Source organism: Miniopterus natalensis, chromosome 4, assembly GCF_054644295.1.
Source record: "Miniopterus natalensis isolate mMinNat1 chromosome 4, mMinNat1.hap1, whole genome shotgun sequence".
Taxonomy (NCBI): domain Eukaryota; kingdom Metazoa; phylum Chordata; class Mammalia; order Chiroptera; family Miniopteridae; genus Miniopterus; species Miniopterus natalensis.
Genome location: NC_142084.1, coordinates 21061615 through 21074125, shown reverse-complemented (window position 1 = coordinate 21074125; position 12511 = coordinate 21061615).

The window sequence follows — 12511 nt, the reverse complement described above, 5'->3', positions numbered from 1 at the left end:
TGATGAGAGACAGGCAGAGAGAGGTTCATGAGGCTTCATGGTCACCATTTGGTGTTGCCCAATTAAAAATGAGATCATAAAATACAAACTTTACGGCAGTCTCTTGGGGTTCAGAAAGAATCGTTGCCAAGAGTCAAAGGGAGGCAGGAATGGATGAGGGACTAGTCAAGCACGTGACTGAAGGGGCAAGCTGAACGGAGCAGGGTGGTGCTCAGCACCCAGTGCTCCGAGCCAGGCCTGGAGTTCAGAGCATCCACACCATCCGACCTGGGTCCGGGAGCGGAGGCCCTGGTGCTGGTTAGTCAGGGAGACCTTCAGTGGATTAGGTGGTAGGGTTGCCAGATTTAGCAAATAAAAATACAGGACACACAGTGAAATTAAAATTTCAGACAAACAATGAATAATGCTTTAGTATAAGTATGCTCCAGACACCACATCCCATATTTTTCCTGGCAATCCCAGTTGGAAGGCCTCGTGTCCTGTACTACATTGTGTCCAGGCAGAGGGTTGGTGCTGGCTGGCGTGGGATTTACCGTTGTGTACAAACTGGAGCAGATCCAAGACTTTCCCCAAGACCCCAAACACTCACCCCTGCAGTGCAAGAGCAACGGAAAGGGGGCTACAGCCAGTGGCCAGGACAGAACCGAGCCTGCACTGTTTTACTGCGCTACAGCCCCCACTGCATCCTGCATCCTGCGTCCTGCATCCTGCATCCTGCATCCCAGTCCGAGGCCGAACAGAACTCCGAGGTGTCCCAGAAGGGACCCAGCTCCCCACAGCTCTTTGAGGCCCACAGCCCGTTTATTTGCTGGCTTGGTCAGTGTCTAAATGACCCAGGTTGGCTGCAGCACCACTCACTACAGCCGAGAGGTGGAAGCAGCCCTGGCGTCCACTGATGGGTAAATGGATAAAGAAAGCGCGGGGGATACATGCAGCGGGATGGACTCAGCCTTGGAAAGGAAGGAGGTTGGTACCTGCTGCAGCACCGATGGCCGCCGAACACACTGTGCCAAGTGAAATCAGCCAGCCAGGGAAAGACACGTGCCGCGCAGCCCCACTTCCACGAGGTATCTAAACTTTCTGTGACGTGTCCAACTCATAGAAGCAGCAAGTAGGGTGGTGACTGGCAGGGGCCAGGGCGGAGGGGGCGAGGTACGCAGCGGGTGCCCAGGCAGGATGGGGCTCTGGGGAAACGGTGCGCAGCCGTGTGCTTGTCGGGGACAGCACTGTGCTATACACTTGAAAATCGTTGGCAGGATAAGTTTTATGTTTTGTGTTTGTTTTTCTGCCACAATTTTTTTTTTTTTTTTAAAAAAGAATACTGTACAGGAAAAAAAACACAACCCTGCTACATTCAGTAATGTACAACTGCTTTGTTGCAACAACAAACATAATATTAATCAAAAATAAGCCATTCTAGCCCTAGCCAGTTTGGCTCAGTGGTTGGAGCGTCGGCCCTCGGACGGAAGGGTCCCGGGTGAGATTCTGGCCAAGGGTACGTGCCTCGGTTGCAGGCTCGATCCCCGGCCCCGGGCAGGGCGCCTGCAGGAGGCAGCCAATCAATGTGTCTCTGTCACATAGATGTTTTTCTCTCTCCTTCCACTCTCTGAAAAGCAATGGAAAAAATATCCTTGGGTGAGGATTGGGGGGAAAAAAAAAGCCATTCTAAAACACTAAAAAGAAAAAACAGTTCAAGTTGGGCCCCTGCCTTTCCTGGGGCAGTCATGACCCCCCTACATAACCCAACTCAAGCTTCTTTTTACTGTTGTTATCCCCTCCCCAAGGCCTTTGCAGGGACGCATAGCTCACCCAGGAGTGAGGAGACCAGGGTGAGGCTTCTCTCTGCCACTGACTTGATATATCTCAATTTTCCCATCTGTACAGCGAGAGAAGAGGTTAGAGATGCTGGGACCCCTAAAGCCCAGGTCCTGAGGGAGGGTCCATGGTCAGAGGATGTGGTCAGTGAGGGTCGAGTGGGAGCCTGCAGGGCCCTTGAAGTTCAGAGCCCCCGGGTGAGGTGGGGCAGGCTGGCAGGTGGGCGCCCAGACTGGACTTGGGCAGAGGGAGAGAAGTGAAGGGGCAGTAGGTACATAGCAGCGGCCTCGGGTGTGACCAAGGGGACATGGGTGTGAAGTGGGCAAAAGGAGCAGCCGCTGAAGGCATCAGAGGACAGGGTAAGTGGCGGTTTAGGCAGACGGGCCAGAGGCGGGAGGCCGGAGGAACTCGTGTCCTCTCACTTCCTGCAAACTGAGCCGGTCAAGCCATGTTGTTTACAAGTTCTCGTGCCCCGACCAGGACAACCGGGCGCTGGGGTCAGGGCAGGGACCGGCCACCTGCAGCTCCGCGGTCGGGCTGGGGGAGGGACAGGTTGTGAACAGCTGGTGCTCACGCGGAAGCAGCTCCTGTGATGCCTGCAGCAGTCAGCCGCCTGGGCCTGGGGAACACCCACCTCCCAGCATTCTGGGTCCCCAGGTGGCCGTCCTGTACACCTAAAACCTTGTAACCCAAGAGCCCGGAGGTAGCTGAAGAGGACATCCCTCCTGTCCCCCACCCTGCGGCCCCCTTTGCAAAGAAGGAATGTTCCATTGTAGGGATCGAATGTTGTGATCAACATAAAACTCAGAAGAGCAGCCAGGATTTGCAGGAGAAGCCGAGGGGGAAGAGTGACTCAGCAAAAGAAACCTTCTCCGGTGGATGTTCTGAACTGCTATTTTGGGGCTCTGGGTGACTGCCTGGTTCTGGTGACAGGTGCTTGGTATGCAAAGCTTTGCTTCCACACGCCAGCTGTAATATTCACGCCCACTGGCTCACTGAGGGAGGCCTGGGGGGCTCGGCAAGGAGGTCCAGAGGGCGGGTCTGACCTCTGCCTAATCCAATGTCAGACTCACAAACGGACTCGTGTCAAAGGGGGGGCAGTGTGCCAGGTGGAGGCATCAGGAATCAGAGGAGGTGCTCAAATCTTAGGGATCCCTCTCCCCTCCAGGAGTAGTTCCTTCTAGTCAAGGGAGGGTATTGGACTGGCCTCAACCCGCACCATCACTCCTGGGTCCTCAGGGTGGGGAGGGGAGGCATGAAAGCTTGTGCCCAACTAACCACCTTCTCTAGAACAGACTCTGAACTCTAGTCAGAGAACCTGTCATTTTGAAGGCAACCCAGCGCTAAGCCGTCTGTGTTAAAAAAAAAAAAAAAAAAAAGTCTTCCTTAAACTCAACTGCAGTTGTCTCCTTGAAACCTGACATATTTATTCACAGTCATCCTGAGCCCTGGAGCCACAAAGATCAAGTCCAACCCACTGTTCCCTGAACTGTTTGATGGGTTAAGATGCCCTGCCCGCATGACTTTTCAAGTTCAGTACTTTCCTAGGGGATTAGAATGCAGGGTGTTCCCCTCCTCTGTTCCCACTACACTTCCACTGCTCGGTGGATGGGACCACCAGGTCCCCACACTGTTCAGGCAGAGCCAGTCCGGGTCAGAGGTTTGCAAAGAAAAGGGTCAGAGAGGGGATAGATGCTGTCCCGGCTCCCTTCCGTCCCGGCAGCCCCCTCAAGCCCCCACCCCAGCCTCAGCCAGGTGATTTGGAGATTGGCAATAGCTGCTGTTTCAATAACCAGCATGTGTTTCAGTTTTAACCCAAACCAGAATCCTTTCTGTTAAACAACAAAGAAAAAGCCTTCACAGCTGAAAGCGTTCCTAGAAGAAAGGCTTTATTAAGCCATAAGCTAGCCAGAAAAAGGGCCAGGTCCTGAGCCCCCAGCAGCAGAGCCAGATGGAGGGGACAACGCGGCCGAGTCCTGGTGCTGACAGGCTCCTTCATACGTCGAGTCTAAGGAAAAAAGATGTAAGTTGTTTGAAAGAATTGGCTACAGATGAAGGGGGTGGGAGGTGAAGAGGGGTGTTCTGGGATAGGTGCAGTCCCTCAGGAAGAAGCGTTCACTGTTTAGGGTTTGTTGTGGGCAACAGTCGGGAAAGGTCACGCACAGCAAGGTCGGCGGCGCCTGGTGGTCTGTGGCTCCTCATGGTCTGTGGCTCCTCATGGTCTGTGGCTTCTCGTGGTCTGTGGCTCCTCGTGGTCGGCTACTGGACTCTCCTCTTTAGAGAATCACAGAAGTAGCCACCTGGACGTTAATTCCAAGTTTCCTCATACACTCAGGAATGTGAGCGGTCTTCTGTTGGTTTTGCCCTGCGGTTTTTGACTAATTAACCTCTCGTCTCTTCTTTCCATCTTCCCAAGTGGCTTACTGTAATTTAGGACATCTCAGTTTTTGGGGGTTTTTTTGGTCATTCCCATCATCGGTGCCACACATTCTGGTGCACATGTTCAGTGGTCAGTGTGGCACTGTGTGTGTGTTTTTAACCCTCACCTGAGGATATTTTTTCCATTGCTTTTCAGAGAGAGTGGAAAAGAGAGAGAGAGAGAGAGAGAGAGAAACACCAACGTGAGAGAGACGGATCTATTGGTTGCCTCCCGCACAAGCCCCCACCAGGGCCAGGGATGGAGCCTACAACCGAGGCAGCTGCCCTTGGTCAGAATCGAACCCAGGCCCTTCAGTCCCCAGGCTGACACTCTAACCACTGAGCCAAACCAGCCAGGGCTCAGTGTGGCATTTTGAAAAGAACACGTGTCTATCCAGGTGGTCCCAACTTCAGAATAGCACGTCCTCACCCTGACGGGGGCCCCAGGAGCAGGCTATTCTAGATCACTGGCTCTTTTACCTTGGCTTGGAAAACATGGTCACGTGTGATAAAATGTTAGTTTGGGAATGAGCCTGAGAAATAACCTTATCAGGTAAGAAACAGGTTGAAACGCGGGCCGAGAGCAGCCCCGCTCCCCGCCTCCGCAGCTCGGCCCGCGCTCTCCAGGCTCCCCCCACTCTCGCTGCCTCCCGGTGGGGTGCGGTCTCCACCGTCCCTCCTGGGCCCGGCTCCACCAGCCCGCAACTCGCACTGTGTATTTTTCTGCCAAGCCTTTGTCTTTGCTGTTCTATCTCCGTGGAATTTCCTCTCTTGCCCTTTCTCCACTTAACCAGTTTGTGCTCCTTTAAGGCTCACCTCTGGTGCCCCCTTTCTAGAAACCTTGATAGTTTGGGGGCCTTTTCCTTTTGCCATCCACAGTGTCCTCAGCAGACCTCTGCCCTTTTTCATTAGGCGATGCTGGCCCCCACCCAGCAGGCAGGTGTCCAGGAAATGTCCGCTGACTGACTGACTGACTGACTGACTGAAGGAAAGGCCGGTAGAAAGTGAGGCCACGCACCCCAGCCTGAACCCAACCCCAGCACAATCCTTAGTAAATGCCCGGCGATAACATTGCTTCTGTAGGGGCAAGGCTCTGTGTGCGAGAGGAGACAGAGCCTGGGGGGAGGGGCCCTGCCCCGTTTTGCACTGGCACCTGGAGCGGGGGCAAAGTCATCATGTAATCGGAAGCGACAGGCACTGCTTCTCGGAGGAGGAAGGCAGGCTGAGGACCCAGAGAACCCGAAAGGGGTCCCACTGTCCCCCGACTGCCAGAGGACTGATGATTCTGAGCCTGGCCCCAAATACAAGCTGGGGTGGAGAAAAACTCAGACTATTCCCTGAATAGCCTTGTGCCCCGGCCATCTGCTGTCAGGCAGTTAGGAAAGAAAGCAGCTTCCTTCAGGAGCCGGCAGACCTGTATCCTGAGCAATGGAGCCCCTAGTTACAAACAAACTGCCACCTATTTTGCCTCTCTGGTGCCCAGAACAGGGCTAGAGCTCTCCTGTTCTGTCCCTTACTCAAAAAGGGGCTCTTGGCCCATTCAGGTCTCAAAAGCGAAGTCTCTAGGACGGAGAAAGCCAACTTGCTTTTCTTTGCTTTTTCACAATATTACAGGTGTCCCCCATTTCCTCCCCAGCCCCCGCCCCACCCCAGGCCTTCGCCACACTATTGTCCGTGCCCAGGGGCTCTCCGTAATATGCATAAATACTTTGGTTACTCTCTTCCCACCTCCTCCCGCCTCCCCTCTGAGATCTGTCAGTCTGTTCTACAACTTGCTTTTCCCCAGACTGCAATCAATGTGGTGTGGCTTCCCAACTACTAGGTAGATCTAAAGAGGCTTCAACCCAAACCCTAGCCCTTCCTAGAAGAGAGCCTTAAAAATGGTGCTTGATAATATTTGCAATCCCTGTAGTTTCTGAGATTTTGCTAATCCCAAATGGAATGGGACCACAGTTCCACTGCTGAATTTCCAGTTTTAGCTCAAGAAAGCAGTAAACAAAAATTTCTGTTTTATGCAGAATTGTACACCTGAAACCTATAGTTTTATTAAACAATGTCATCCCAATAAATTCAATTAAAAAAAATAGTACTTTAAAAAATTCCCCAGTTCACCCCCAAGTGTCTCTCTCCCTGTCCTGTACCTCACCTTCAATTATTTCTTCCCCTTTTTACTTTTTAACAGCCATGAAACATGCCATGTGCAAAGCTTTTTGGCTGGAGAAGTGTGTTACCCATTAACCCAAGCCCTTTCAATTTAGTCAAGGAAGAAAGCTCTTCAGATCTTTTTGCAACATTATCAGCTTGTCTAAGAGGCATATTGCCATCACTGAAGTCACAGCGACTTTAATAAACATTTAAAATATATATATCTTTATTCAGAGAGGAAGGGAGAGCAAGAGAGAAACATCAATGATGAGAGAGTCATTGATTGGCTGACCCCTGCACACCCGACTGGGGATCGAGCCTGCAACCCCGGGCATGTGTCCTGACTGGGAATGGAACCTCAATCTCCTGGATCCTAGGTCAATGCTCAACCGCTGAGCCACGCCTGCTGAGCTTCAATAAACATCTTAAATTGTTCACCATAATGTCCCAAATAAAATTCCATATTCCAAAACAAGGTTTACTTTGTTTACTAAGTAACAGCCAGAAATTATTGAGCCTTGGTGTCTAATTTTAAATAAAGTAATAAATAAGAGGCTTTGTAAACATAGGCCCTGACCTCTGTCAATTAACTGAACCTCCAATTGAACCCTGTGAACTCTGTGTAAGAGATGTGGCAGAAACAGGGCCTTGTTTCAGGACCTTTTTTTTAAATTGCTTTTTAAAGAGAAACTTCAATTTGTTGTTCCACTCATTTATGCATTCATTGTTTGGTTTTGTATGTCCATCCCCTAACCAGCAATCGAACCCACAATCATGGCTTATCAGGAAGATGCTCTAACCAACTCAGCTACCAGGCCAGGGCTCTAATCATCAGGTTTCTAAGCTGTTGCTCTTTTCAAAGAGAAGGATGGTGGCTGCTGCCCAAAGGGACTCATTTATATTGTTTCTTAGGAAGTTTCCCTATTCCCAACAAGGTGCTTTGCACACTCTGCTGGGGATTGTCACTTGCATTACTTGTACCTTTGGTACAAGTATCAGATAGTCTAGTTGATGATTATGTAGCTAAATTCAAAAAAATGAGCCCGACCAGAATGGCTCAGTGGTTGAGCATCAACCTGTGATTCAGGAGACTGAGGTTAGATCCCCAGTCAGGGCACATGCCCGGGTTGTGGGCTTGATCCCCAGTGGGGGGCGTGCAGGAGGCAGCCGATCAATGACTCTCATCATTGATGTTTCCATCTCTCTCCCCACCTCCTTTCCTCTCTCTGAAGTCAATAAAGATATATTAAAAAAAGAAAAAAGAAAATGAGCTAAATGCAATTACTATTTCTATCTAACTTAGTTTCAACTCAACAAGTAACTTGAGTCCATAGGTAAATCTGTTTGATGGACCCAATTGTAATAGAACCAATAGAATGATTGCTTATATGAAAAGAGCTAACAGCCTTGGCTGGTTTGGCTCAGTGGGTAGAGCGTCGTCGGCCCCTGGACTAATGGATCCCAGGTTCAGTTCCAGCCAAGGTCAAGTCCCTCAGTTGCAGGCTCAATCCCTCGGGGCACATGCAGGAGGCAACCAATCGATGTGTCTCTCTCACACCTCACATCGATGTTTCTCTCTCTCCTCCTTCCGCTCTCTGAAAAGCAATGGAAAAAATATCCTCGGGTGAAGATTAAAAAAAAAAAAAGAGCTAACATACCCTGCTCAGGTAGCTCAGTTGGTTGCAGGTTGACTCCCCAGTCAGGGCACATACGAGAATCAACCAATAAATTCATAAATAAGTGGAACAACAAATCAGTGTTTCTCGCTCAAATCAATAAAAATAAAAAAATAAAAGAACTGGCACAAAGCTTGTTGCCACTCTGCACATGGTTAGTGGGAAGGCTAAAGGGATGGCTGTAGTAAGGTTTTATGTTTGCGCTGAAGTCTCAAAAGTAGCTTTTGATAATCATTACCAAAATGGTTTTTTTCTTCACTGATTGGCCAATGATCATTTAGTGTTACTAGTATTTAGTGCTGTTATATCCCTGTTCCTCCTAAATGAAAGATCCACACTGGCATCAGAAAACCTGAGAAGCTTGTTACAGATTCAGAGTCCTGCCCCCCCCATCTATTGAACCTCAGTCTTTGTGGGGTTTTCCTGTGGGAGTGCGCGTGTTTGAAGCTCGGAGGCAGAGTCGGAGGCCTACTAAAGCTACAGAACCTTGACGTGGCTAAAACGAACTGGTTGCCGTAGTTTTCACATCTCGGCAGTGGGCACTGTGTAAGTCCTACCTCAGTTTGCCCGTAGCTGTTTCCAGTCTCATAAGACAAACTGAGCCTTGGTACTTAGTTTCCCTGGAATCCTTGTGCAAAGGGAACGGTCTGTTAGCTTCATAATATCAAAGTCTAATGAGTAAAATGAAAATTACAATTGGATGATAAAAATGGAACTTGATACTAGGATTTTTCAAAGGCCAGGTTCGCATTTTATTTTTCTATTCTTGACAGTCAATTCATAGGAGGCGGCGGGGGGGGGGGGATAACAGAACATAAAAATAACATAAAACACAAGTCAAGAACATTTAACCATCTATTGTAGTGTTCTTTGTAAAATACATAAAGGTAAACAGAAACATCTTTATATAAATTATGCTTAACAATCTGCATACACTGTAAAACACTTGTTAAAATTCACACTAAGATACTAGTGCAAGCAGTGTACAAAAGTGCAAACAAGGTTAGTGATGAAAACTTATCACCACCTTACCACTTCAACATAACTGCATTCAGCCAAATACTGAAGGCCTCACCGTGGAAAACACTTCGGTCACTTACCAAGTCACTTCACTACATTCACCCTCGGAGCGGCGGCTGGTCGCGCTCGGGCTGCGAGCAGCACCAGCGCACAGAAGCCCGAGTAGAGCAGGCCATTCTGATGTGAATCCTTACACTTGATAATGAAAAAAATTCCAAAGACAACTTGGATGTCAAAAACTGTAGAACTGTCACCCCCTTTTACCCTCCCCCCAATTTTTAATATATATTTTACCTCCAAATTTTTTAAACTAGAATTAAACCTAATCCCCCCTCCCCTATTTGAAATGCATGCTGAAGAATTCATCCACTCCAGTGCAGCTTTTCCAAAAATAATTCTGCGTAAAATCACACAAAAGCCTTTCCTATTTCTGCCCTAAAACCTATTTGGGGTGGGGGAACTCCTAAAACAAAGTTGAATTTGGGTTAAGTTTGCTTACTTGACTTTGACTACTTTGGATTCTATTTAAAAGTGTGGCAAAGCCCACATTAGCTACTCAATGTTCTAAATTGCGAGGACAAACTGGTTGGTTCAGAGCTGTGTCTCTGATGGACCGTAGATTTCCCTTCATACTCGGGGGTCTTCTTACCCAGGTGTGGGGTAGGGGTGTGTGAGGGGGGTGGCTCAGGAGTGGAAAATGGTTTTAACAAAATCCCGATCACTTTGCACAGAGAGGCCCAGTCCCCTATTACAAGAGCTGGTTTTCATTTTTCTTTTTTTGGTTATAAAGCACTAATTGCATTTCAGCAGGGCATTGATGGAAGTAACCAGAAGCATCAACATGTCGCTTTAAGGATTTAGTCCTTCACTGAAGGTAAATTGTTTTCTGAATCCTCTTATTTATAGCAAAATATTAAAGGTTTATAGAAAACCTTTAATTTCCTATCAATTTTAAAGTAAGGAATTTGTACTTGCTAATCTCTATTTTCATGCTTTCCTGGAGATTTTTCTGAAGCCTCACCAATTTTTACATGTTTCAAATGATCCAAACATTATCCTCTGAAGAAAATGAACACAAGATATTTTGAAAGACTTTCCTTTAAATTAGCTATTCTCAGTGTACTATGGTCAAAATTTATTTGGCAATAAATCCTTGCAAACTTTAATCATGCAAGTGACTAACAAGGCTGCAGTGCTGCCCTAGCTGGTAGCTCAGTTGGTTAGAGCATCGTCCCGATTTGCCAAGGCTGTGGGTCCGATCCCCGGCCAGGGCACATACATGAATCAACCAGTGAGTGCGTAAATGAACTGAACAAACTGACGTTTCTCTCTCTCCCTTCCTCTCTAAAATAAAAAAGTAGAAGACTGAAATGCCACACTGAGTCACATACCAAATAGTTTTAGAAAATGTGAACCTTTCTCCCGAATCTGTCAAACCATGTCAAGTAAGAAGCACACCATTTTTGATGGTGGAACTTGTGAAAATGCCGGGTTCTTTGTTGTCAAAGATTTTTTTTATTGATTTTTAGAGAGAGGAAGGGAGATGGAGAGAGAAACATCGGCTGCCTCCTGCACACCCCCAACCAGGGATCGAACCCGCAACCTGGGCATGTGCCCTGACCGGGACTCTGTGCATGGGATGATACCCAACCAACTGAGCCACAGCAGCCAGGGTGAAAATGCTGGGTTTTAAATGTGACTGATCAAATCATTTTACAGAAGGCAAGAAACACTGTTATCACAGCTATTACCCTATTTTAATGATTTTTAAGTAGTTTCTGTACTGGAAAGCACTATAGAGAAGTGTGAGCCAGTTGAAAACGAAGAAAAAGAAACAGTGTTCTGCTCATGTGTTGTAAACTACAGTAAACTTGTCTATGTACACAGGCACACAAAACTAAAACTTAGATCTATGCCAGCAGTATCTGAGTTCACACATCTTTGGCCTCAAAGATACGGGTTAACTAAGCAATGGTAAAGAATAGTTTCTCAAATATAGTAGTTTCCCCTCTTATCCTTGGTTTCACTTTCTGAGGTTTCAGTTACCGGCAGTCAATTGTGGTCTAAAAAAGTATTATATAAAAAATTTCACAAATAAAAAATTCATAAATTTTAAATTGCATGCCATTCTGATGTAATCTCACACCATCCCGCTCTGTTCCACCCAAGACATGAATCACCCCCTTGTCCAGTGTATCACTCTGTATACACTACCTGCCTGTTAGTCACTTAGTAGCTGGCTTGACTGTGTGTTGACAGTGCTTATTTTCAAGTAACCCTTATTTTTTTAAATAATGGCCCCAAAGCACATGAGTAATGATGCTGGCATTCAGATATGCTAAAGAGAAGCCATAAAGTGCTTCCTGTAAAGTGAAAAACATAATATATAAGGCTCAGTACTATTTGCGATTTCAGGTATCCACTGGGGGTCTTGGAACTTATGTCCTGTGGATAAGGGGAGACTACTGTACTTTAGGGAAATATCTATGTCCCAATTTTAAAAACTGCTCTACTCTCCATTCTAAAAATTCACTGAGATTAAAAAATAATAAAATAAATAAAAATAAAAATTCACTGAGATAAAGATAAACTGGAATCTATCAATTTAACCAGTCACCCAAAAGTATAATTAACAGCAGTCAGTGAAATAGGTATGGGGGTTAAGAATCTCTTTAGAAATATAAAAGTGGGCTAAGACTTTGTATTTTTAATGTTTTGGAATTAAGATTTTAAAACATCTTTTAAACAGTGCTTGATTTATACGGAACCAAATCTTAACTTGTATATAAAAGTGTTAACAATTACATTTTCATACTTTACAGTGGGAGGTACAAAGCTAATCTATAGTCCCAATAGGATCATTTACCCTCAATACTCCACAGGCACACACAGGATACACGTTTTCCCCAAGTGCTTCTACTGCTTCTTGACGTTTTCTCGAAGGGAGCAAGGACTCAGTGTGTGTGCTCTGAGGAGCTCTCAGAGCTAGAGTATGCCCAATGGCTGGGGACTCTGCAGCCATGTCCCTGGTGCTGGGCAGGCAGCCAGTTACTGCTAAGTGCAGCTTCTTTTCTAGAGGTTTCAGGCCATATGAATCTTACGGGAAAATATCCAGTTTAGACGTGGTCCACAGAGTGACTCTGTTCCTTTGATCCCAGTGTCAGAACTAGAATCAGAATTCTGGAGCAAGGTATTTTGTACCAAAAAGTATTTTTCCCCTCTAGAGAAACCAGTAAGCTTTTTCCTCTATACCAATTTATGAGACAAATAATTAACTTCTCAAGTATCACAATCGATATTAGGAAATACTTGATCTGAAGAAAAATACCACCAACAAGAGGCAGTTACTTTTAATAAGGGTGAGTTCTGTTTAGTCAGGCCGTCAGAAGTGAGGACTCTAAACATATCTGGCAAAATAAGCCAACAGGCTGAAATGT